At 41.0% G+C, this 25,159-nt stretch overlaps 2 long non-coding RNA genes across 2 annotated transcripts; both read left to right on the top strand.

The window, feature by feature from the left end:
• The first annotated feature begins 16,267 nt into the window (after positions 1-16,267).
• On the top strand, positions 16,268-17,018 carry LOC133631407 (uncharacterized). The gene is made up of 3 exons (XR_009821460.1): positions 16,268-16,367; positions 16,461-16,595; positions 16,682-17,018. It is a non-coding gene; the product is annotated as an uncharacterized LOC133631407 (long non-coding RNA).
• A 678-nt stretch (positions 17,019-17,696) lies between these two features.
• Positions 17,697-18,254, top strand: LOC133631408 (uncharacterized). The gene is made up of 3 exons (XR_009821461.1): positions 17,697-17,805; positions 17,898-17,970; positions 18,070-18,254. It is a non-coding gene; the product is annotated as an uncharacterized LOC133631408 (long non-coding RNA).
• Positions 18,255-25,159: the final 6,905 nt, after the last annotated feature.

Here is a 25,159-nt window from a genome sequence, read left to right as displayed (position 1 = left end):
CCGTGTCTGCAACTTGAGGGTTTCAGGTTCGATCCCTGCTTCTGCCATCCTAGTCACTGCCGTTGTGTCCTTGGGCAAGACACCCACTGCTCCCAGTGCCACCCACACTGGTTTAAATGTAACTTAAATATTGTGTTTCACTATGTAATGCACTTTGAGTCACTAGAGAAAAGCGCTTAACTATAATCTGGTACAGAACATATCTGCCTTTGAACTTAATGTTTCTGTGCATTGTCCCTTCAAATAAAGACTAAACCAAACTTGTTAGCGACGGCTACAGCACCGGCAACAACACACTCTTGTCATTGTTATGCTCCGCGTGCGGCGGTTTGATGAGGTCGCCAGGAAACCTCTCATGCTGCAGTCGTCAACTCCTGTGTTGTGTGTGGGAGAAGGGAGAGGGGAGGGGCTGCTGACTTGGAGACGCAACTGCTCTGTACTTACCGCTCCGTACAGCGGCGTTTTTTAAAAAGTCATGAATTTTACTTTTTGAAACCGATACCGATAATTTCCGATATTCCATTTTAAAGCATTTATCGGCCGATATTATCGGACATCTCTAGTGTTGATATTGTTGCATTGTCAGTAGCACTAGCCATAAATACATTAACATTTTTTTTACAACTAATACATGCAATCCGTATCGGCCAATCTGACTCATGGTTGATCGGTATGTGAATCTGCAGTGTAATACCCTGATGGAAACAGTTTCAGCATATTTTAAAAAAAAATGCCTTCAACCAGTAAAAACAAGAGTGGGCAACAAATGGCCCCTGGACACACTTTGGGCACCTGTGTTCTACTGCCTTCAAATAACACACAGCAGGGACACCACATGACCCTCCTGGCAGCACTCTGCACTCCACCACGCTGTTGAAGGCCTTTGAACTTTGTTTGGAGGGGAGAAAAATGATGAAACATCTATTAATATTTATGCTTTACTCTAAACAGAAAGTGAATCATTTGCAGGGCTCCCCGCGAGAGTTCATGTGAAAACTATTTTATTTGTTGTTTATCCATATCAGCGCTACACCGTGTGTTGCACTACGTTCATAGCAGACATTTGACTTGAATTAAATTGGTGTGTGCTACATTCTGGAGGCGCAAGCGTTCAATCAGCAGCACTAAAACTTTCCAAGTATGTTTTAGCGACACAATCTCTCTGCTGCTGGCTGCTTCTAGAACAGGGGTCACCAACCTTTTTGAAAGCAAGAGCTACTTCTTGGGTACTGATTAATGCGAAGGGCTACCAGTTTGATACACACTTAAATAAATTGCTAGAAATAGCCAATTTGCTCAATTTACCTTTAACTCTATGTTATTATTAATAATTAATGATATTTACACTTAATTGAACGGTTTAAAAGAGGAGAAAACACGAAAAAAAAACGACAATTAAATTTTGAAACATAGTTTATCTTCAATTTGGACTCTTTAAAATTCAAAATTCAACCGAAAAAAAGAAGAGAAAAACTAGCTAATTCGAATCTTTTTGAAAAAATTAAAAAAATAATTTATGGAACATCATTAGTAATTTTTCCTGATTAAGATTAATTTTAGAATTTTGATGACATGTTTTAAATAGGTTAAAATCCAATCTGCACTTTGTTAGAATATATAACAAATTGGACCAAGCTATATTTCTAACAAATCATTATTTCTTCTAGATTTTCCAGAACAAAAATTTTAAAAGAAATTCAAAATACTTTGAAATAAGATTTAAATTTGATTCTACAGATTTTCTGGATTTGCCAGAATAATTTTTTTGAATTTTAATCATAATAAGTTTGAAGAAATATTTCACAAATATTCTTCGTCGAAAAAACAGAAGCTAAATTGAAGAATTAAATTAAAATGTATTTATTATTCTTTACAATAAAAAAAACTAAAAATTACTTGAACATTGATTTAAATTGTCAGGAAAGAAGAGGAAGGAATTCAAAAGGTAAAAAGGTATATGTGTTTAAAAATCCTAAAATTATTTTTAAGGTTGTATTTTTTCTCTAAAATTGTCTTTCTGAAAGTTATAAGAAGCAAAGTAAAAAAAATAATTAATTTATTTAAACAAGTGAAGACCAAGTCTTTAAAATATTTTCTTGGATTTTCAAATTCTATTTGAGTTTTGTCTCTCTTAGAATTAAAAATGTCGGGCAAAGCGAGACCAGCTTGCTAGTAAATAAATACAATTTAAAAACTAGAGGCAGCTCACTGGTAAGTGCTGCTATTTGAGCTATTTTTAGAACAGGCCAGCGGGCTACTCATCTGGTCCTTACGGGCTACCTGGTGCCCGCGGGCACCACGTTGGTGACCCCTGTTCTAGAACAAGTCACCTGATGCCTTAAAGATTGTCAGGAGGAAATAGTCTGTAAAGTGGAAAGGTCTCACACCGTGAGTTGCTTTAGCACACCGATGAAACTAAAGTGCAGATGAGATTGAATGCAATTTAAAAAAAAAAAAGAAAATTAAGTTGATATAAGACAGCATTGGACACGATAGGCTTTATTGATCCTGCTCGGGGAAAATCGAAACCGAGTCTCAGCAGGACAAAAGATGCATAAATAAGAAATAAGTGCCTTGCGTTCGGAATACCATCCGAACAACATTCACGCTGTTCTCATTTGATCTTTCCTGGTAAAATACTGTAAAGGTTAGAAAATAACAACTTTTTTTTAAACAGCCAATCCAATCCACTTTATTTATATAGCACATTTACACAACAAGAATGCTTCCAAAGTGCTGCACAGCCATGTTAAAAACAATATTAAAAACAATATTAAAAACAATATTATGCTACACCAATGACTGAATAAAAACAAAGAATAAATGAATAGAAAACCAATACAGAGACAATATAAAAAATAAATATGCTTAAAAGCCATTTTTAAAGGGTAAAACCAATTAAAACAGTAAAATAGACATCAAAATTTATTTAAAAAAAACACACAGGACAACAGAGGACAGAAGACCACACAACTCACGTAGTGTTAAAAGCCAAAGAATAAAAGTGGGTCTTAAGACGAGACTTAAAACACTCCACTGTGGGAGCAGTTTGAACATGGAGGGGCAGAGTGTTCCAGAGCTTAGGGCCGACCACAGAGAAGGCCCTGTCTCCCCTGGTTTTAAGTCTCGTCCTGGGCACCACGAGCTGGAGCTGGCTCTCGGACCTCAGAGCGCGCGCAGGTGTGTAAATTTGGATGAGGTCCGAGATATACTGAGGTGCCAGTCCATGTAAAGCTTTAAAAACAAACAGCAAGGATTTAAAATCAATTCTAAAATGAACAGGGAGCCAGTGCAAACTCCGAAGAATTGGGGTTATATGCTCACGTTTCCTGGCCCCTGTTTAAAAGTCGTGCTGCCGCGTTCTGGACTAACTGCAACCGGGAGAGAGCTTTTTGGCTAATGCCAGCATAAAGTGCATTGCAGTAGTCCAGGCCACTTGAAATAAAAGCATGCACGACTTGTTCAAAAAGGTTAAAAGATAAAAATGGTTTTACCTTTGCTAAAAGACGAAGATGATAAAAACACGATTTTAAAACGCCATTGACTTGTTTGTCAAATTTAAAATGGCTGTCTAAAGTGACGCCAAGGCTGGTGACTTTGGGACGCACATGATTTTGCAATGGTCCCAAGTCAGTGAGGGCCGGACCAAAAACTGAAATTTCCGTTTTTCCCTCATTCATTATTAAAAAATTCTGGGCTAACCAAGCCTTGACGTCACATAGACAGTTGAGAAGGGGTGTCAGGGGGCCGTGGCCTTTTCAAATTGGCACATACATTTGTCAGTCATCTGCATAAAAGTGATAAGACACTCCATGTTTCTTAAAAATCTCTCCAAGAGGGAGAATGTACAAGGAAAACAGGATGGGGCCTAGAATGGATCCCTGGGGGACACCACAGTAAAGCGGAGCAGAAGAAGAGGTGGCGTCCCCCAGCCTGACAGAGAAGGACCTCTCTGACAGGTAGGATCTGAACCACTCTAATGTAGTCCCCCTGACACCCACACAGTCTCTCAGGCAGTCTAAAAGAATTGTGTGGTGGACAGTATCAAAGGCAGCTGTAAGATCTAAAAGCACTAAAATGGCAGAGCTACCAGAATCAGACATTAAAGGCCTACTGAAATGAATTTTTTTTATTTAAACGGGGATAGCAGATCTATTCTATGTGTCATACTTGATCATTTCGCGATATTGCCATATTTTTGCTGAAAGGATTTAGTATAGAACAACGACGATAAAGATCGCAACTTTTGGTATCTGATAAAAAAAAGCTTGCCCGTACCGGAAGTAGCGTGACGTAGTCAATTGAACATATACGCAAAGTTCCCTATTGTTTACAATGATGGCCGCATGAAGTGAGAGAGATTCGGACCGAGAAAGCGACGATTTCCCCATTAATTTGAGCGAGGATGAAAGATTTTTAAATGAGTAAAGTGCAAGTGAAGGACTAGTGGGGAGTTGAAGCTATTCAGATAGGGAAGATGCTGTGAGAGCCGGGGGTGACCTGATATTCAGCTGGGAATGACTACAACAGTAAATAAACACAAGACATATATATACTCTATTAGCCACAACACAACCAGGCTTATATTTAATATGCCACAAATTAATCCCGCATAAAAACACCTAGGTGTTTGTTATGCTAGCTCCTAGCTACTAGCTCGAGCTAGTTATAACTCGAGCGGGTAATATGGACGGGATCCCGTATATATAACCCGCCAATACAATTCAAACACCTGCATAACACACACACTCACTCAGCCCAAACAACCGTTCACCTAACCCAAGGTTCATAAAGCTTATATATTTAATCAAGGTTACGTACATGACACGCACGTACGGGCAAGCAATCAAATGTTTGGAAGCGCGCGGGTGGGACCTGATATTCAGCTGGGAATGACTACAACAGTAAATAAACACAAGACATGTATATACTCTATTAGCCACAACACAACCAGGCTTATATTTAATATGCCACAAATTAATCCTAATGCTAGCTCCTAGCTCCTAGCTACTAGCTCGAGCTAGTTATAGCAAGCGATCAAATGTTTGGAAGCGCAGCTGTGTACTCACGTTATCGCAACTGTGTATCCAAATCAAAGTCCTCCTGGTAAGAGTCTCTGTTGTCCGAGTTCTTCCATCTTGACTGCATCTTTCGGGAATGTAAACAAAGAAGCGCCGGCTGTGTACGTGTTGTTGCTGACTTCCCTCGCAAAATAGACACTTCGCACCGACAACTTTCTTCTTTGCTTGCTCAGCTTCTTTCTCCATAATGCAATGAACAAATTGCAACAGATTCACCAACACAGATGTCCAGAATACTGTGGAATAATGAGATGAAAACAGAGCTATTTCGTATTGACTTCAATGGTGTCCGAATACTTCCGTTTCAATGATTGACGTCACGCGCATACGTCAACCCTCAGAGGCGTTTCGAACCGGAAGTTTAGCGGGAAATTTAAAATGTCACTTTATAAGTTAACCCGGCCGTATTGGCATGTGTTGCAATGTTAAGATTTCATCATTGATATATAAACTATCAGACTGCGTGGTTGGTAGTAGTGGCTTTCAGTAGGCCTTTAAAAGCAAGTCATTAAAAACCTTTAAAAGTGCAGATTCAGTACTGTGCAAAGCCTTGTATCCAGACTGAAATGGATCTAAAGTGCTATTTTCATCTAAAAAAGGCTGCAGTTGCGCTAAAACACATTTCTCCAGAATTTTTGACACAAAAGGTAACTTGGAAATGGGCCGATAATTTGACAAACTTGTTGGATCGAGACCCGTTTTTTTAATCAAAGGCTCGACAACAGCTCTTTTACAAAAAGAGGGGACACAGCCAGAAATCAAGCTGCTGTTGATGATGTCCTTAACAGACAAGTCAATAGTGTCCCAGATTTCTTTAAAAAAGCGAGGGGGGACGGGGTCTGTGGGACAGGACGAGGGTTTCAGTTTGTGGACTATTCCTGTAAGCTCAGGCATGGACACAGGCTCAAAGTGACTAAACACAGCCGAGCACTGAGTGGCCACATTAAAACTCAATGGAGAGCGAGAAAGATTTGCCCGAATAAAAGCAACCTTATCGTTAAAAAAGGAGAGAAATTTTTCACAAGTTTCACTTGTCATCTCCAGTAAAGTGGCTGGATTCAACAGCCAACATTAAGCACAAAGCAAACTATAGCTTGCTACCCAAGAATGTACAACAATTCTTCTCAACAAAGCAGGAGTATATTGTATAAAATATAACAAAAAAAATGTGCATGCACACTTAAGACTTTTAGAATATCAGTATGTGGATTTAAATGAAGTAATAGATTAAGCAAAGAAGTCAAACAATGTACTAGTGTTGTCCCGATACCAATATTTTGGTACCGATACCGGTACCAACATTATTTTGATTCTTTTTGGTACTTTTCGGTACTTTTCTAAATAAATGGGACCACAAAAAATAGCCTTATTGGCTTTATTTTAACAAAACATCTTTCGGTACATTAAACATATGTTTCTTATTGCAGTTAAGTCCTTAAATAAAATAGTGAACATACAAGACAACTTGTCTTTTAGTAGTAAGTAAGCAAACAGAGACTCCTAATTTAGCTGCTGACGTATGCAGTATCATATTGTGTCATTTTCCATTCTTTATTTTGTCAAAATTATTAAGGACAAGTGGTAGAAAATGAATTATTAATCTACTTGTTCATTTACTGTTAATATCTGCTTACTTTCTCTTTTAACATGTTCTATCTACACTTCTGTTAAAATGTAATAATCACTTATTTTTCTGTTGTTTTATACTTTACATTAGTTTTGGATGATACCACACATTTGGGTATCAATCCGATACCAAGTAGTTACAGGATCATACATTGGTCATATTCAAAGTCCTCATGTGTCCAGGGACATATTTCCTGACTTTATAAACATAATATACGTTTTGTTTTTAATTAAAGAAGATGTGATGCCAAAAAATATTGACGGTACTTTTCAGAGGCGGTAAAGTACCGAATATGGTTAATTAGTATCACGGTACTATACTAATACCGGTATAGCGTACAACCCTACAATGTAATGATATGATCTACTATAGGAAACTGTTCAAACTCAAAGCATTTACAAAGTATAAGGAAGAATAATCCTGGTAAACATCTTGAACCTTATGAAAAATTTGAAAATCTTATTCATCTCATTATGTGAATCATAACTTACCTTACTATTTATTCATGAGAACATTACTATTTGTTTATTTATTTACTCACTCATTTATTTATCATGCATCATCTGTTTGTGTTATGGATTGAGTACAGGAAGTGAACAAACAAATGTGTTAGAAATTGCTGTGAAACATAAACGGGGAGGATTAATCTGCTTCTTCCTACTCCTTTTCAGACATGCTGTGATGAGAAACTGGAAATATGTGATGTGCCATTGTGTAATTGTATGCATGTCTAAAATGTACTAAAACCATAACCATAATTTGTTCCAGGCCCGAATTTCGACAAATTTGGTGGGATTGTTATTAATATATTAAATATTTTTTATTGTTAGAGCATAGAAAAATAGTTGACTAGTTCCTAAATATTTTTTGACCATTACTACAGCTCTCTAAACATGAAAAAACACCAGGGGCCGTACTTATCAAGCTTCTTAGAGTGCCATTTTACACTTAAGTCCTGAGAATTTGCGAAATTTAGTCCTACTCTCAAACTTAAGAATAAAAGCTTTTTATCAACGTTCTTAAGTCTAAGAATCACTCCTACTCTCCACGATATTTAAGAGACCTTCAGAGGTGTCTTAAGTGGTTAGGAGTTGCCAGCAGGGGATGGCACTGAGGCGAGAGAGACGTGCGCCAACGTTCAGGGAACGGAACAATGTTTTTTTTGTTTTGATGACGAGCAGCTGATCAAACGGTATCGTTTAGACAGAGCGGATATTATTTTTGTCACAGATTTAATACTTTTCGATTCCTTGTTGATTTCTGCATGTGTCTGCAGTGGGCTAGTATATATAGAGCCACCCACACCAGTTTCAAATTAGTTGCCTAATTAATGAATTGGAAAGAAAATGTTATGAGAGTAGCGTATGTGTGTGGCCGTGAGGTGAGTGACGTCAGTGAGTGTGTGGGCGAGAGAAGAGAGGGAGCGGTAGCGTGAGTGCCGGCGGGGACTAGTTTGTTTTGTATTATTTTGTAGTTTATTGTCAAAATATACACTCCAATTGTCCACTTAAATATTTCCAAGATATTTCTTTCTTCTTAGACAACGGATTCCCTTCCGTGATTGGTCATTTCTATGGACACAGAAATGACGTCACCTAAAATTGCGTTTACGGCACATAGTAATGTCGTAATTCAGCTCTGAGTGTGACACTTAAGATTCAGTCCTACACTTCGCTGAAAGTGTGAGTAAGACGCTTGATAACTAACTTTTAAGTGCAGCTTTCAGCGAATAATTTATTTACTCTTAAGTCAACTCTTAGCAGACTTCTTAGGAGTAATTCTAAGAAGCTTGATAAGTACGGCCCCAGGTCTGCCCTAAACTCATGAGTTTTGTGAGAAAAAGCGCATGTAAAATGTCAATTTGATTGATTGATTGAGACTTTTATTAGTAGGTTGCACAGTGAAGTACATATTCCGTACAATGGACCACTAAATGGTAACACCCGAATAAGTTTTTCAACTTGTTTAAGTCGGGGTCCACTTAAATTGATTCATGATACAGATATATACTATCATATATACTATCATCATAATACAGTCATCACACAAGATAATCACAATTAATTATTTACATTATTTACAATCAGGGGGGGGGGGGGGGGGTTAGGATATGGACATCAAGTAGTGGACATAGAGAGAGAGAGAGAGAGAGAATCTGCATTTGATTGTTTACATTTGATTGTTAGCATTTAGGGTTGTAACTGCCTGGAGGTGAACTTTTATTGCGGTTTTGAAGGAGGATAGAGATGCCCTTTCTTTAATACCTGTTGGGAGCACATTACACATTGATGTGGCATAGAAAGAGAATGAGTTAAGACCTTTGTTACTTCGGAATTAATGAATGATGGGGCGCTTCGTACGAAATTTGACCACAAACCTATTCCTGTCTGCTTCCTGCTCCATCACTGATAAGAACATATGAACAATTCCAAACCCAACAGCCCACTCCACCCCACCCCACTCCAATCACTGTCCCAGTAGCTGTCGTGGCGCCGTGCAATAGTGCTTGTCTAATAAAATAGGAGGTATGGAGTTAAAATCCTGGTTGAAGTTTTTGTAAAGTATGGTCAATACATTTATGTTTTAATGAAGTTAAAATTAGGGCTGTCAAAAATAACGAGTCAACTCATTTGATCAATCACCAGAAATTATCATATTAATCATGTATCTATGGGATGGGGATAATAGGATGGGGTAGGTCTTTATTGTCATTGCAACAAGTACAACGAAACTTTGTTTTCAGCACAAACCCGTTCAAGATTGGACAAAACAAACAGTGTACAGGGTTACAGAACAGGGGCCGTACTTATCAAGCTTCTTAGAATTACTCCTAAGAAGTCTGCTAAGAGTTGACTTAAGAGTAAATAAATTCTTCGCTGAAAGCTGCACTTAAAAGTTAGTTATCAAGCGTCTTACTCACACTTTCAGTGAAGTGTAGGACTGAATCTTAAGTGTCACACTCAGAGCTGAATTACGACATTACTATGTGCCGTAAACGCAATTTTAGGTGACGTCATTTCTGTGTCCATAGAAATGACCAATCACGGAAGGGAATCCGTTGTCTAAGAATAAAGAAATATCTTGGAAATATTTAAGTGGACAATGGGAGTGTATATTTTGACAATAAACTACAAAATAATACAAAACAAACTAGTCCCCGCCGGCACTCACGCTACCGCTCCCTCTCTTCTCTCGCCCACACACTCACTGACGTCACTCACCTCACGGCCACACACATACGCTACTGTCATAACATTTTCTTTCCAATTCATTAATTAGGCAACTAATTTGAAACTGGTGTGGGTGGTTCTATATATACTAGCCCACTGCAGACACATGCAGAAATCAACAAGGAATCAAAAAGTGTTAAATCTGTGACAAAAATAATATCCGCTCTGTCTAAACGATACCGTTTGATCAGCTGCTTGTCATCAAAAAAAACAAAACATTGTTCCGTTCCCTGAACGTCCGCGCACGTCTCTCTCGCCTCAGTGCCACCCCCTGCTGGCAACTCCTAACCACTTAAGACACCTCTGAAGGTCTCTTAAATATCGTGGAGAGTAGGAGTGATTCTTAGACTTAAGAACGTTGATAAAAAGCTTTTATTCTTAAGTTTGAGAGTAGGACTAAATTTTGCAAATTCTCAGGACTTAAGTGTAAAATGGCACTCTAAGAAGCTTGATAAGTACGGCCCCAGGAACGCTGATGGGTCGCCACGAGGCGCCCCGTAAAAGATGGGAAAAAGATCAAACGCAAGGGAAAGATAAGTAAAAAAATACTATCTAGACTGGGATTGTAAGGGGGCCCAGTCTGGAGCGGGATAAAACCTCCATAGTAAAGCACATATACATCTCGAGATATCTCGCAGCGTCGAGGGCGTTGGGTTGGGGGGGGGGGGTTGTGACAAGACAAAGAAGCAAGCAGGAGAGATAAGGGAGAGGAAAGGGGACCGTCCACCCTCGATGAGTGCCGATTAATCACACAATTAGATGTGGATAATTATTTAAAAGGGTTGTTATAATGAAAGGTAATCAGGTCAATGCATACGTCAGTGCAAAGATGAATGATGAGACAAATTGGTGTGCTCGCTGGCAAATTCCACTTCAAAATTCACCCTGACTTGATTTTGGACAAACCTGTTAACCAGTTTTGAGCAAAGAAATTATTTGCATTCAAGCAAAAGATTAAAAAAAAAAGTTCCTGTATGACATTCTGACAATTGCTTGTAATCCGTCACGTGACTTCTTCCTGGCCGTGAAAAAAAGGTGGTGGTCAACCAAGCCAAGGTGGCTGTTGAGCGGCAAGCAGCGTGCAAATTCTTGAGTACGCAAGGGGCCTCGATCTTTCTGGAAAAAGCAGATGCGAGCAAAAAAAAACAACAACTATGCAATGGAATAGATCCCGATCTTTTATCAAAAACAATATTCGTTGAGGATTATCAAGGATGATCCGTCGGCGGCGTTCCCAGACATGTCGAACTGTCTTGTGCTACGACGTCATTCTACACGACAAAATAGATGAAAACTTGGAGAAGCATTGAGGTCTACAACTTCTCTGTGTGCGACTGAGTCAAGGAAATTGGTATCAAAACTTTCCCGGATCGAGTATGCATCGTTTTTGCTCGGGTAAGGTTGCATTGTGTCTGTGTATTTGTATCTGTGTCCTGGGCATGACATTAAAGTGCATCCGGCAGTGGAGGCTCCTCTATGGGGTCTTGGGGCACTAGGAGGTTAACCCCTTTACTACTGTTACCCCAGGTGGCCCTTGGCAAAGGTCTAGTACCTGACTGCCCCCTAGCCAGGGATACGGTGAAGACCTCAATGGCGGAGCAGGCCGAAGACGGTAGATGTAAGAACTACCACAACGGCTGCGATGGCGGATGAAGACACCCCCACATCCATGTGGGCCCAGTTATGGGGAAATAATAACCCAAGACCTCAACGGTGGAACAGGCGGAGGATGATTGCGTCACAACGGCTGGGATGGCGGATGAAGGCTACAGCAGAAAATGGTCTCCAGTCGTCTTGGACTCCATGCCACTGGACCCTGACCCGGATTTGCCAAGGATCGTGTGGTGACTGTCTGTGCATCAGTCTCCCCACGTTAAACAAAGTCACGCACTGGCATCCTCCATAAAGGGATACACCCCTACCAGGAGGATCGTCATACTCGCTTCGAGTTACCGCCGATGATGATGAAGGTTGCATTTCATGATTCATCCTTGGGTCTTGCGTGGACGCTTCCATGTAAACAAACAGCGGCTATTAGCACCCGACAACTGATACCCGTGACCGCTAGGGATGATGTTTGATAAGGAATTATCGAGTTCGAGCCTATTATCGAATCCTCTTATCGAACCGATTCCTTATCGATTCTCTTATGGAGTCCAGATAGGTTGTTGTATATGGAAAAAAACACACAAAATTTGGTTTAACAAAAGCTCACTTTTATTATATAATAAAAAAATAAAATCTAATAAATAAATAAATATTGACTGTTACCCACCTAAAAAAATAAAATAAAATAAATAAACGTTGACTGTTGTTACCCAAAGTATATTAAGTGGGATTTTTCAGAGAAACAAATATATACAGTAACACAAAAACAAGCTGTCTCTGTGATCACTATAGGTGTATAAATAATAATATAGTGTTAAATAAAATCAGTCCCTTGGGCACAAAACTGAAAATAATACAGCTCTCCAAAAAGTGCACTTCTGCTGCTATTGGAACATAACTGTTTGTTATGATGCTTTGACATTTTTGCACTTTATTTCTTTATTGAAAGAACATTCTATGAAGAGAAAAGTTGTTTGCAAATGTGGTTACAATGCTAAAAAATGAAAAGTTAAAGCTAAAAAAAGAAATACACTTTATTGAGTTAACATTATTTCTTTATAGGGGAAAAATGTTATGAGCGAGAGAATATAACAACTACACTACCCAGCATGCAACGGGAGTGACGAGCATGCGCGGTAGCCCCGAAAAGTGTTGCATGTTGCCACGCTGTGAAAGTAAACATCAAGAACTCAGCCAACACGCCTCGTCTGCATTATTTATAATTAGACAGACAACACATCTACAGTGTGATTTTGTTTTGTTTACAAGGAAAGAAAAACAAAAGTTAAAAAAGGGAGATGTGTTGTATATATATGTATGTGCTGCGGTTGTTTTAAGAACGTTGCGACAGCTGCCGTAAAGGAGGTGCGTTGCTAGCTTGGTTGCTATGTTTCCGGTTGGTCGTAAAAGTGTTCGTCATGTGTTTTACCCTGCTCAAATCTCTCAGTAAAGTTATTCGATGGATGATAGCTTTTGTTTTGAACTTTATTACACCTTGGAGCGCTTTTTCCCGTCCATTGTTTTCCTGCTTTCGCTATCTGCGCCTAATGACTGAGCTACGTGACTGATTTATTGTGATGTCCCACGGAGCATTTCTGGTCGGGACGGGATTCGAATAAAGAATCAACTCTTTTCCTTTACTATAGTGGTCTCGATAACGGGTACCGGTTCTCAAAAAGGGATTCGAGTCCGAGGACTCGGTTCTTTTCTTATCAAACAACCGGGAAAACCGGTTTCGAGTATCATCCCTAGTGACCGCATATCTATTTAACAAACTAACAAGTACTGAATCATCACCATATTAGAATTTTGTTCTGTTGTCATAGGTACTCTGACGCATTTATGTACAAAATAAACAAGAAGGCAGATGTAAAAGTACCTTTCCTGACAAAGTATCATTGACCCTGACTTTCTGGTTTCTGTTTGTTGAAAATAAAATACAAACAATCTCAAGGTAATAGTTCAATGGGAAATACTAAATGAGTAAGGTATATAACAAATATATCAAACAAACCTTTAACAAAGTGGTCACTTCAACTCTGCTCCCTTGGAGCGGAGTGCTTGCCACTTTGTCTAAAATGTTGCACTCTTCTGCCCTTCTTGATTTTATCTTGAGGAACTCTGAAGAAACGTTTAGGCTTTTTGCTATTCGTACAGCCGAAAACAACACAAGCATAGAGCTTTTTTTTTTTTTTAGAAAGGTTCAATGGTGCCTAGTACCCATTGAGAACAGACGCTGCTTGACCCCCACACAAATTCAATGAGCCCGGCATGATTTCATTTAGATCCAAGCAATTAAATTGCATTACTGTATATAATATATAATATTGGGATGTTTTTCAAGTTAATTTGAATTATGAACATGAGTAATAACCTGTGATTAATCATGATTATGTGATGATTGACTTCTGCCTGATGTGCTCACTCCCTCGCTCTCTGTCCTGTCGTGGGGCGATCCACTGGTGGCATGGCATTTGGGCACACCGGCTACTAATCAGCATTTAGTGTGATTGGTGACAGCTGGGACCCAGGTAACACCTAACGTTAACGTCACGTTCCCTTATGGTTCTCTTTTGGTTATGCAAGATGAGAACGTTCTTAGAACATATCAAAAAATAAAGTACGTTCTAAGAACGGTCTTAGAACATATTAAAAAATATGTTGTTTTTTTTAATTATGTTCTAAGAACGTTCTTAGAACGTTCTCATCTAAACCAAATATAATTTGCCTGCAATGGAAACAGCAACTATTAGGCTTTTATAAGTGGTTTTTTTTTTGCAAATTTACTTTTTATACAGTATGTTGTAACGTTTCCCTAACTTTCTGCGAAAGTGTTGTGTTTTGTGAACAATCTGACGCCGGCTGAGTCAAGGCTGCATGCACAGTAGGTGGCGGTAATGCACACACAAGGTTGCTTGCCAACCGCCATAAAAATCAGAAGAAGAAGAAGAAGAAGGAGAAGAAGACTGCACGCATGCACAATTGAAGCTGCTCCGTGAGACAAAGAAGGACGAAGGCTAACTACTTCCAGAATCCCGATTTTAAAGCAATTTGGTGCGCCATCCATTTATCACAAGTAAGTATAGAAAGAGTGAAATACGAAGCACGTTTTTGTATAACAATTTCCAACCTACATGATTAATGTCAGACCATTTTACGGTTTTAGCGTTGTGTATAAATGCGCGCCATGCGCCGGCGCTAACTAGCATACATTTCTCGTGCAGGTTGGCTGTTATAAAGTTTCCAAACTGACCAAAGACCAACGAATGACTTCTGAAGAAGGGTGGATTTATTTGTAGTTTAGTTAAACAATAATTTTCCATAGCATATTCATGGAGTTACTGCATGAATTTTGAACAGATCAATAACCAGTAGTAAGTATAGAACAGGGGTCACCAACGCGGTGCCCGCGGGCACCAGGTAGCCCGTAAGGACCAGATGAGTAGCCCGTTGGCCTGTTCTACAAATAGCTCAAATAGCTGTCTCTATTTTTTAAATTTGGTTTATTTACTAGCAGCTGGTCTCCCTTTGCTCGACATTTTTAATTCTAAGAGAGACAAAACTCAAATAGAATTTGAAAATCCAAGAAAATATTTCAAAGACTTGGTCTTCACTAACTGACAAAGAAACAGATAACAGATTTGGTGTCTAGTTCAAAGTGCGACATGATTTATTTAAAAAATTTGAGAGTTGACTTTTGTATTTTACATGAGTTATTATTTGTACAAACATGGTGCAAAGTAATTCATGATTTGTTAAAAATTGTTAGTGGCTAGCTAGCTAAATAAAATGGGATATTGTGATTTCACAAGACTGTCTTAGAAGTGATCATTTGAAAATGTTCAATTTGAAAAATGTGCACTTAGAGAAAATATAAATATAAAGTGTTGCATTTTGATATTTATCTGTTTCTATATATGTGAAGTGAAGTGAATTACATTTTATATAGCGCTTTTTCTCAAGTGACTCAAAGCGCTTTACATAGTGAAACCCAATATCTAAGTTACATTCAAACCAGTGTGGGTGGCACTGGGAGCAGGTGGGTAAAGTGTCTTGCCCAAGGACACAACTGCAGTGACTAGGATATATATATATATAATATATATAAAATATAATATATTTATTGTGAGAAATCATTAAGATGATCAGTGTTTCAACAAAGATAAATATCTTTAATGATTAATATTAACATAGAGTTAAAGGTAAATTGAGCAAATTGGATATTTCTGGCAATTTATTTAAGTGTGTATCAAACTGGTAGCCCTTCGCATTAATCACTACCCAAGAGGTAGCTCTTGCTTTCAAAAAGGTTGGTGACCCCTGGTATAGAAGGTCTGCTTGGAGCATGTCTAACCAGAAGAGGGTGTGCAGACTAAGAATAACTGACTAACTGTATCAGGATTCATAAATAACCCTTTGATGCAGTATTGAAATGGTAATATTATCTGATTCCCCCGCAACCCCGAAGGGAATGAGCGGTAGAAAATGGATGGATGGATGGATGGATGGATGTTTTCCAGATGGCTCCTTCTTTTGTGGTCGTTTAGTTCCTTGGTGAACATTCAGTTGCTGTTGTCCCAACCAAATGGACAGAAGATAATGGAAAGGTTATTACTTTTTCTGAAAAGTACTGTGCATAGGCATAATATTGTAGCTTATTATTATTATTATGTCATTCATCATGATTATTTTATCTTCAGAATACCTTCTGCTGTTGACCAAGGCCAAATCCTACCCACTCCAGAATCCGGAAAGCTGAGATTCCTGACAAACAATTCTGGGAGAGGCTGCCAATTCGGGTTTTCAGGAAAACATTGACTGGTAAGGGAATATTGTCTAAGTCATAACATGTATATTTTAAACAACATAAGTTAAATTCATCTTGAGTCATCGGCATACTTTGAAATTTTGCAGAAGACTTTGACAAGGCCCTTCAATACGAAAAACAAGCTGAAATGTTTTCGAGCCCAGAAGAAGTGTTAACCAAACGGAGCCACATCACCCCTGAACGTTATAGAAACGATGAGGAAGATGTGTTTGATGCTGACGGTATAGTCACTTTTCAAAGACTGTTTACTTACAATACTCAAATACTACTTAGTGGTGCATACATTTTTTTGTCTTCGTTGGTTTAGATGAAGAGGAAATTCGGCCAAAAAAGAAGTGCAGAAAAGAGAAAACACAGATCTTCGTCCAGGCACCCCCACTGCCAGAGCTCCCAACCTTTAACTTTCCAATCTCCAGCGAGTACCAGACCACTTCAGCCAGTACCAGCCAATACCAGACCACTCCAAGGCATCCAGGCCGACCTCACAGCCCAGCGAGAAGCAGCACTTCCAGGCTCAGTCCAGACAGGAATGCATCCGGCTCAAGCCAGTACCAGACCGCTCAAGCCAGTACCAGACCGCTCAAGCCAGTACCAGACCACTCCAGCCAGTACGAGTCAGTACCAGACCGCAGGAATGCCCTTGACAGTGAACGTTAGTTGGCTATTTAACTGTTGATAGGTGGTGTTAAACAGGCTGTTACAACGGGCAGTAATATGAATTACCTCTTTGACTTTTGTTGTCTTTGCAGTTTTCCAGTTGAACATGAAAGTTCCAAATATACTTGAGAACCAGGGAGAAATGATGCGCATGCTGAGAGGGCTGGTCTGTGGGGCCAGAATCTGTAGATGTTCAAGATCTCATTGATCAGCCTTTCGAGACTCTTGAGCAGCTGAAGGCCTTCTGTGAACGGCTCGACACTGATCTTCTGCTCAGAAAGCAGTTGGTAATTAGTTTTAATTCCCCACTGCAAAAATATCTTGCTCAGTTATCAAAAAAACAATTTCTAATCAAGTACAATATTGTTGTTTATTTATTTGTATAGGTGAAAGCTCTTACTGCTCTTGGTGGGCAGAATTTGGCAGACACGGTGAGGACAATGCTGAGGAAAATTGCCACAAAGTCCTGGAGCAGCTTGGCCTCCGTGGAAAGACAGGAAAAGTGGCGTTTGAGGACTTGCCCCTTTACAGAATAATAAATAGTAAGTGTTAATAATAGGTTTGCATCTTTGAACATATGTTGCATGTATGCTCACAAGGTCGATCTCGCTGTTATTATTACAGTATTTATTCTAAAGGGAATTCTAAATTGTGCTGGTGATTGCAGAGGCATGCAGGGGTGTTTCCAAGCAGACGACCACAGCTGAAGTGGATTGTGAGCTTGGAGAGGTCCTGAAACTGGCCACTTTTCGAAAGGGAGGTTCAAAATTTGAGGTACGGAGAAGAGAAGATATCCCAATTTTGAATTCCATTTTATTGAAGTTCCACTGCATGTCTTTTGAATGTGCAATTATAACTACTTGCAGGAGAAGAGGAGGAATTAAGAGGGAGGACAAAAAAGGAAAAAGAAACAAGCAAAAGAGCAGAGTGAGATGAGAGGTAAATGATAAAGTAATTATGCCAATGTTTTAATTCAATTCAATTAATCTACATTCAAGTGCTGTCTTTGTTGTATTTGTGATAATTATTTACTTCCAGGATTTGGGTTTCCCTGCTTGGGCTGCTGCCCCCGCGACCCGACCTCGGATAAGCGGAAGAAGATGGATGGATGGATTTACTTCCAGGAAGAGAACCAAGAAGGGGCAGGATACACTGACGCGCACGACCAAGACCACTGCATTCCATTCCATTTATAAATGAGAAATGATAAATGGGTTATATGTCAGAGCGCTTTGAGTACCTTGAAGGTAGAAAAGCGCTATACAAGTATATACTTGTATAGCGCTTTTCTACCTTCAAGGTACTCAAAGCGCTTTGACAGTATTTCCACATTCACCCATTCACACACACATTCACACACTGATGGCCATGCAAGGCGCTACCAGCACCCATCAGGAGCAAGGGTGAAGTGTCTTGCCCAAGGACACAACGGACGTGACTAGGATGGAAGAAGGTGGGGATTGAACCCCAGTAACCAGCAACCCTCCGATTACTGGCACGGCCACTCTACCAACTTCGCCACGCCGTCCCAATTTTTGTATTATATCACTAATAAAGAATGATTTCTGTTGAAATCACTATCACAAATAAATAATTAATTCTGTTGAAATTTCTGTTTGAGTGTTATTCCTGACAATATAGCATAAAAACAGATGTAAATAGCATGTTCCTAAACAGTTCCCTAAACGTTCTAGCCAAACGTTCTTGGCTAACGTTCTGCTAACCAAGCAAGAAGTCCACAACCAAACGTTCTTTGAACGTTATAAACGAACGTTCCCAGAACAATGCCACAACGTTCTAACGTTCACATAACGTTCCCTTGTTACCTGGGGAGGCGCCGGTTTCACATGCTCTGTGATTCTATTCCTCAGCAACAATCCGACTTCCTCACTGAGTATTATTCCTGGCTCGTGATGCTTCCACTCGTTCCGTCACTGGCGTCTCCCCTTTGCGTGGTATGCCAAGCTGCTTCCCAGTGTAACTACCAGTTGAGTTATTTTGTGATATCTTTCCATGATGTGCTTCCTCCCTCACCACCATCACTTTTTTTTTTACCCTCTTCCTGGATTAAAATGCTTTAAACTGCTATCTGGCCTCTGCTTCTGCATCTTGGGTTCCGCACCACACAAGAATGTAACAGTTGCAACCGGCCAGAGAGATGGAAGCCGCAGAAATGGGCCCCATCAAGTTGGCACTGCGCTGCCAGGCTCCTTCAGCAGGAGGAGCAGCTAAAAGTAATTGGCATGAGCCTCCAAGGACTTGCCGATGATGGACAGCCTTAGCTTCCGCCTCAGCACTCTGCTTGCCTGCTCCCAGCCAAATCCCGGGGCTGATACCGTCATCATCTTAATCAGCGCGTTGGTTCAGGCTTAGGCCATCCCGGTCCGATTGGAGAGATTTTCTGGGGATACAAATGACAAACAGCAGTTACTGACCCAGTGCCAGATCCACTTTGAGCTGCAAGCCGCGACTCTACCAACCCAGCGGGCAAAGGTGGCATTTGCTGTCTCCCACCTCACTGGGCGAGCGGTAGCATGGGCAACGGCAAAGGGGAACTGCAATACCGTCACCATCTTGTCATTTCCCGTGTTCTCCAAAGCTCTGCTCTAAATTTTTTTGCAAAACCCTCCAGGCCAAGAAGCAGAATGTTCTCTCTTTAAGCTGTGTTAGGGCCAGCGGCGAGTCTCTAAATAAGGCCATTGAGTTTTGCACAAAGGCGGCCAAAAGCGATTGGAACTCTTTGGCTCTCCTGGATGCTTTTTATCTTGGACAGGCAGTGAATATTCGCAAGAGTTTGATCCTGCTGGCTCTCCCCATTAGTCTTGATGACCTGATCGAGCTAACTGTGCGTATTGACAAGCGGTTGTGGGATGAAGCGGAGGAGTTTGAGCTCCGGTGAGGAAGCTCTCCGATGGCTACCCGGAAGAGCCATTCCAACGCTCTCTTCACCAAGGCTGGTCCACCACCGACGACCTATGCTACCCCTGCGTGGGATGTGGAGGATCCCATGCAACTCTGTGGCTGCCGGCTCACATCTGCGGAACGAGATTGACGTTGACGGCTTCTACTGCGGCGAAGCTAAACACTCTCTCTCTCGCTGTCAAACACGCCCCACGAGAGCCTCTCGTTACGGAACGCGCTCTTGCTCCCCTGGGATTTCGCCCTCATTGATTCTGGTGCTGATGATAATTTTATTGATGCCGCTTCTGCAGAAATTTGTACTATTCCCTGTATTGAGTTAAGGGAACCTAAAAAGTATTTTTCTCTTGACGGGCCTCTCCTAGCATGAATAACTCACCAAACTGGCTCACAAGATCTCCAGTTATCTGCTAATCATCATGAGTCACTAAACTTTTTTATATTGCCTCCCTGCCCTGCTCCTGTTATTTTTGGGTTAACCTGGCTGCTCAAACATAACCCGCTCATTGATTGGTTAGCTTCCATTATCCTTACCTGGAGCGTCACCTGCCACTTGTGTTGTCTTTGCTCTGCTGCTCATCCACCCTCTCTTAATCACTTGCCACCGCTTGAGATCATTGACCTCTCCACAGTACCAGCAGCTTACCACGATTTAAAGATAATGTTTAGTAAGGATAAGGCTTTGTCACGCCCCCCTCATTGTCCATATAATTGTGGCATTAACCTCCTGGCAGGTTCCCCATTACCGTCCTCTTGTCTTTTCGATGCGTCCAAAAATGAGCAGAAGGCTTTAGAAGAATATGTTTCCTCCTCACTAGCGGCCGATATTATTCGCCCCTCGTCGACTCCTGTAGTTGCAGTTTTTTCTTTATCGAAAAGAAGGACAAATTACAACGGCCTTGCATTGGCTATCGTACCCTCAAACAAGTTACAGTCAAAAATAAGTACCTTTTCCCTCTTGTACACTCTGATTTCTACGCCACTTCTATTTCGTTCCCAGGGGTTAATTGTAGAAACTGCCAAGATTCAGGTTGTAGTACAATTCTAGCGTGGAGGCCATCCTTTCCCAGTGTTCCGCCATCAATCAGAGAAGGCATTACTGCGCTTTCTTCTCTCGTCGCCTGACTGCTGCTGAGCGTGATTACGACATTGGCAACAAGGAACTACTGACTGTAGCCTTGACCCTTCAGGAGTGGAGGCACTGGCTGGAGGGGGCTCAGCTACTGCTCATCGTCCACACAGACCACAAAAACCTCTGCAACCGCTTAGAGACTCAACCCACATCAAGTCAGATGGGCTCTATTCCTCACACGATTCAACTTCACCATCACCTTCCACCCTGGCTTTAAGAATACAGTTGGATGCACTGTCCCGTCCCACTGATGAGACTTTACTGAAGCCAATCATACCCCAGTCCTGCATCCTTGGGGGATCGTAATGGGACATCGAGAAGCACGTCAGGGACACCCTCAAGTCTGCTGCACCTCTAGAGGGGTGTCCGTTTGTTATCCCCAGGCTGCGCTTCAATGTACTATGTTGGCGCCATAGTTCCAAGATATCCTGTCACCTTGGAGTCAGTCGTACAATATTCCTACTTGTCCAGCGCTTTTGGTGGCCTACTTTACGAGCGGACGTTAAAAGATCTGTTCGGTCTGCGCCCAGGAAAAGGCGTCCCATTGAGCTCCATCGGGACATTTCCTCCCTCCACCCATTCCTACTGGACCGTGGTCGTATTTTGCCTTTTACTTTTGTTACCGGTCTGCTTCTTTCTAACAGCAACACAACTATCCTTACCATCATTGACCGGTTCTACAAAATGGCTCATTTTGTGGCACTCCCCAAGCTACCATGGGCACTGGAGTTCAGCCCAGCTGCTGGTGGAGCAGGTTTTCCAACTTCATTGCATCCACACGGAGCTGGTCTCTGACAGGGGCCCTCCGTTTTATTTGTTAGTATCGGGGACATCCCGCAGGTCCTTAAGGGCATCACAATGTCCATCCTGTGGCTACCACCCCCAGAGTAACAGTCAGACTGAATGTACCAACCAGGATCTTGAGGTGGCCATCTGGTGCGTCTGCCATCAGCAGCCCTCGACTTGGTCAGCCGCTTACTACAGAGTCCAAGAAGCTGACCCTTGGATTTGTCGGCCCATACCCCATTATTGGAATCAGTCAACCTTAGCCTTCCGCTGAACTGTAAATGCAACCCGGTCTTCAACATCTCTCGCACCAACCCTGTATACTCGAGTTACCTCAGCCCTCCTGAAGTGCCACTTCCTCCTCCTAGGCTTATCAACGATCACCCCACATTCACAGTCAAGGACATCTTGGATGTGGGTTGCTGGTCCCTTAACCTCAACCCACCCCTCTCTCTTCCTCTTCCTCTCCTCCTTCCTGCAGTGGGGCGATCTACTGGTGGTATGGCTGTTGGGCACATCGGCCACTAATCAGGACCAGTACTACTTGGTGTGATTAGTGGCGCAGCTGGGAGGTGCTATTATTCCTGGCACATGATGCCTCCACCAAGGCTTGTACTCGTTTTGGCTTGGTATGCCCAGCTGCTCCCTGGTGTACCTACCAGTTCAGGTATTTTTCCATTGTGTGCTTCCTCCCTCACCACCATCACTTTTTGTCTACTCCTTCCTATATTATTAAGACTGGTAAACTGCTATCTGGCCTCTGATTCCCCCTCTGGCCTTTAGTTCTGCACCACGCAAGAACGTAACAGATTAATCCAAATTAGAAAGTGTGATTAATCTGATTTGAAACAATAATAATTTGACAGCACTATTTAAAAGTTTTATTTTGCACTTAAAAAATAAAATAGTTGAACAAAGTATTTTCCATGAAATTGTTACACTACAAAATATGCATCGAATTAAAATCTAATTTGATTTTAATATATATATATATATATATATATATATATATATATATATATATATATATATATATATATATATATATATATATATATATATATATATATATATATATATATATATATATATATATATATATGGAGTAGATTTGGGAAATGTAAAACATTTATGTTTGAATGATGTTAAAATTGTTATTTTCCACGAAAAAATATGAAACATTTGTTTTAGTAAATGTTGCGGGGTTCCTCTTCAATCTTCTTCAATCCCCACAATTAGGATGAAAAATGGCAAGTCAAAATAAGTTGTGTGATAACTTATACATAATTATTGTAACACTCCCATCCATCCATTTCCTACCGCTTATCCCTTTTAGGGTGGCGGGGGGTGCTGGAGCCTATCTCAGCAACAATCGGGCGGAAGGCGGGGTACGCCCTGGACAAGTCGCCCCCTCATCGCAGGACCAACACAGATAGACAGACAACATTCACACTCACATTCACACACCAGGGCCAATTTGGTGTTGCCAAAACACATCAATTTATATTTGAGTTTGACTTTTAAAAAAAACTATAGAAATTCACATAATTTAAAAAGTATTGGAAAAAAATTGGGGGGCGGCGGGGACCTCCAAATAAAATTCTGCTTCGGGCCCCAATTTAGCCTGGTGCGACCCGCTATTGCAAGGAATTTAGGGATTTCACCATCTACGCTCCGTAATATCATCAAAGGGTTCAGAGAATGTGGAGAAATCACTGCACGTAAGCAGCTAAGCCCGTGACCTTCCATCCCTCAGGCTGTACTGCATCAACAAGCCACATCAGTGTGTAAAGGATATCACCACATGGGCTCAGGAACACTTCAGAAACCCACTGTCAGTAACTACAGTTGGTCGCTACATCTGTAAGTGCAAGTTAAAACTCCTATGCAAGGTGAAAACCGTTGATCAACAACACCCAGAAACTCCGTCGGCTTCGCTGGGCCTGAGCTCATCTAAGATGGTCTGATACAAAGTGGAAAAGTGTTCTGAGGTCTGACGAGTCCACATTTCAAATTGTTTTTGGAAACTGTGGACGTCGTGTCCTCCGGACCAAAGAGGAAAAGAACCATCCGGATTGTTATAGGCGCAAAGTTGAAAAGCCAGCATCTGTGATGGTATGGGGTGTATTAGTGCTCAAGACATGGGTAACTTACACATCTGTGAAGGCGCCATTAATGCTGAAAGGTACATACAGCTTTTGGAGCAACATAAGTTGGTAGAGTGGCTGTGCCAGCAATCGGAGTGTTGCTGGTTACTGGGGTTCAATTCCCACCTTCTACCTTCCTAGTCACGTCCGACACTTCACCCTTTGCCTCTGATGGCTGCTGGTTAGCGCCTTGCATGGCAGCTCCCGCCATCAGTGTGTGAATGTGTGTGTGAATGGGTAAATGTGGAAATACTGTCAAAGCGCTTTGAGTACCTTGAAGGTAGAAAAGCGCTATACAAGTATAACCCATTTATCATTTATATGTTGCCATCCAAGCAACGTTACCATGGACGCCCCTGCTTATTTCAGCAAGACAACGCCAAGCCACGTGTTACATCAACGTGGCTTCATAGTAAAAGAGTGCGGGTACTAGACTGGCCTGCCTGTAGTCCAGACCTGTCTCCCATTGAAAATGTGTGAAGCCTAAAATAGCAGAAGGGAGACCCCCGGACTGTTGAACAACTTAAGCTGTACATCAAGCAAGAATGGGAAAGAATTCCACCTGAGAAGCTTCAAAAATGTGTCTCCTCAGTTCCCAAACCTTTACTGAGTGTTGTTAAAAGGAAAGGCCATGTAACACAGTGGTGAACATGCCCTTTCCCAACTACTTTGGCACGTGTTGCAGCCATGAAATTCTAAGTTAATTAGTATTTGCAAAAAAAAAATAAAGTTTATGAGTTTGAACATCAAATATGTTGTCTTTGTAGTGCATTCAATTGAATATGGCTTGAAAAGGATTTGCAAATCATTGTATTCCGTTTATATTTGCATCTAACACCATTTCCCAACTCATATGGAAACGGGGTTTGTACGAGAGAAGGTTGAAAGTTGTAATAAAAAGAGCAATAATAATGGGTTTACATAATATGTGAGGATACTGCAGACTTGTAGCTGGCAGCATTTCTTTCTCTTGACCATTAAGTCTTCTTATCGCCCTGCTGCAGGTGTGTCTCTCTAATGAATTCTCCCTCGACTCATTCCACGAACTGGGACGGGCTTTAGGACCCAGCCGACGCTCGATAGTGAACATCTGTCGCCTGGCTCTTTGGACCGAGGCTGACTGAGCGGGCGCTCCAGTCCAGTC

Source organism: Entelurus aequoreus, linkage group LG16, assembly GCF_033978785.1.
Source record: "Entelurus aequoreus isolate RoL-2023_Sb linkage group LG16, RoL_Eaeq_v1.1, whole genome shotgun sequence".
In the NCBI taxonomy this organism is placed as follows: domain Eukaryota; kingdom Metazoa; phylum Chordata; class Actinopteri; order Syngnathiformes; family Syngnathidae; genus Entelurus; species Entelurus aequoreus.
This window is presented reverse-complemented; position numbering and strand designations above follow the sequence as displayed.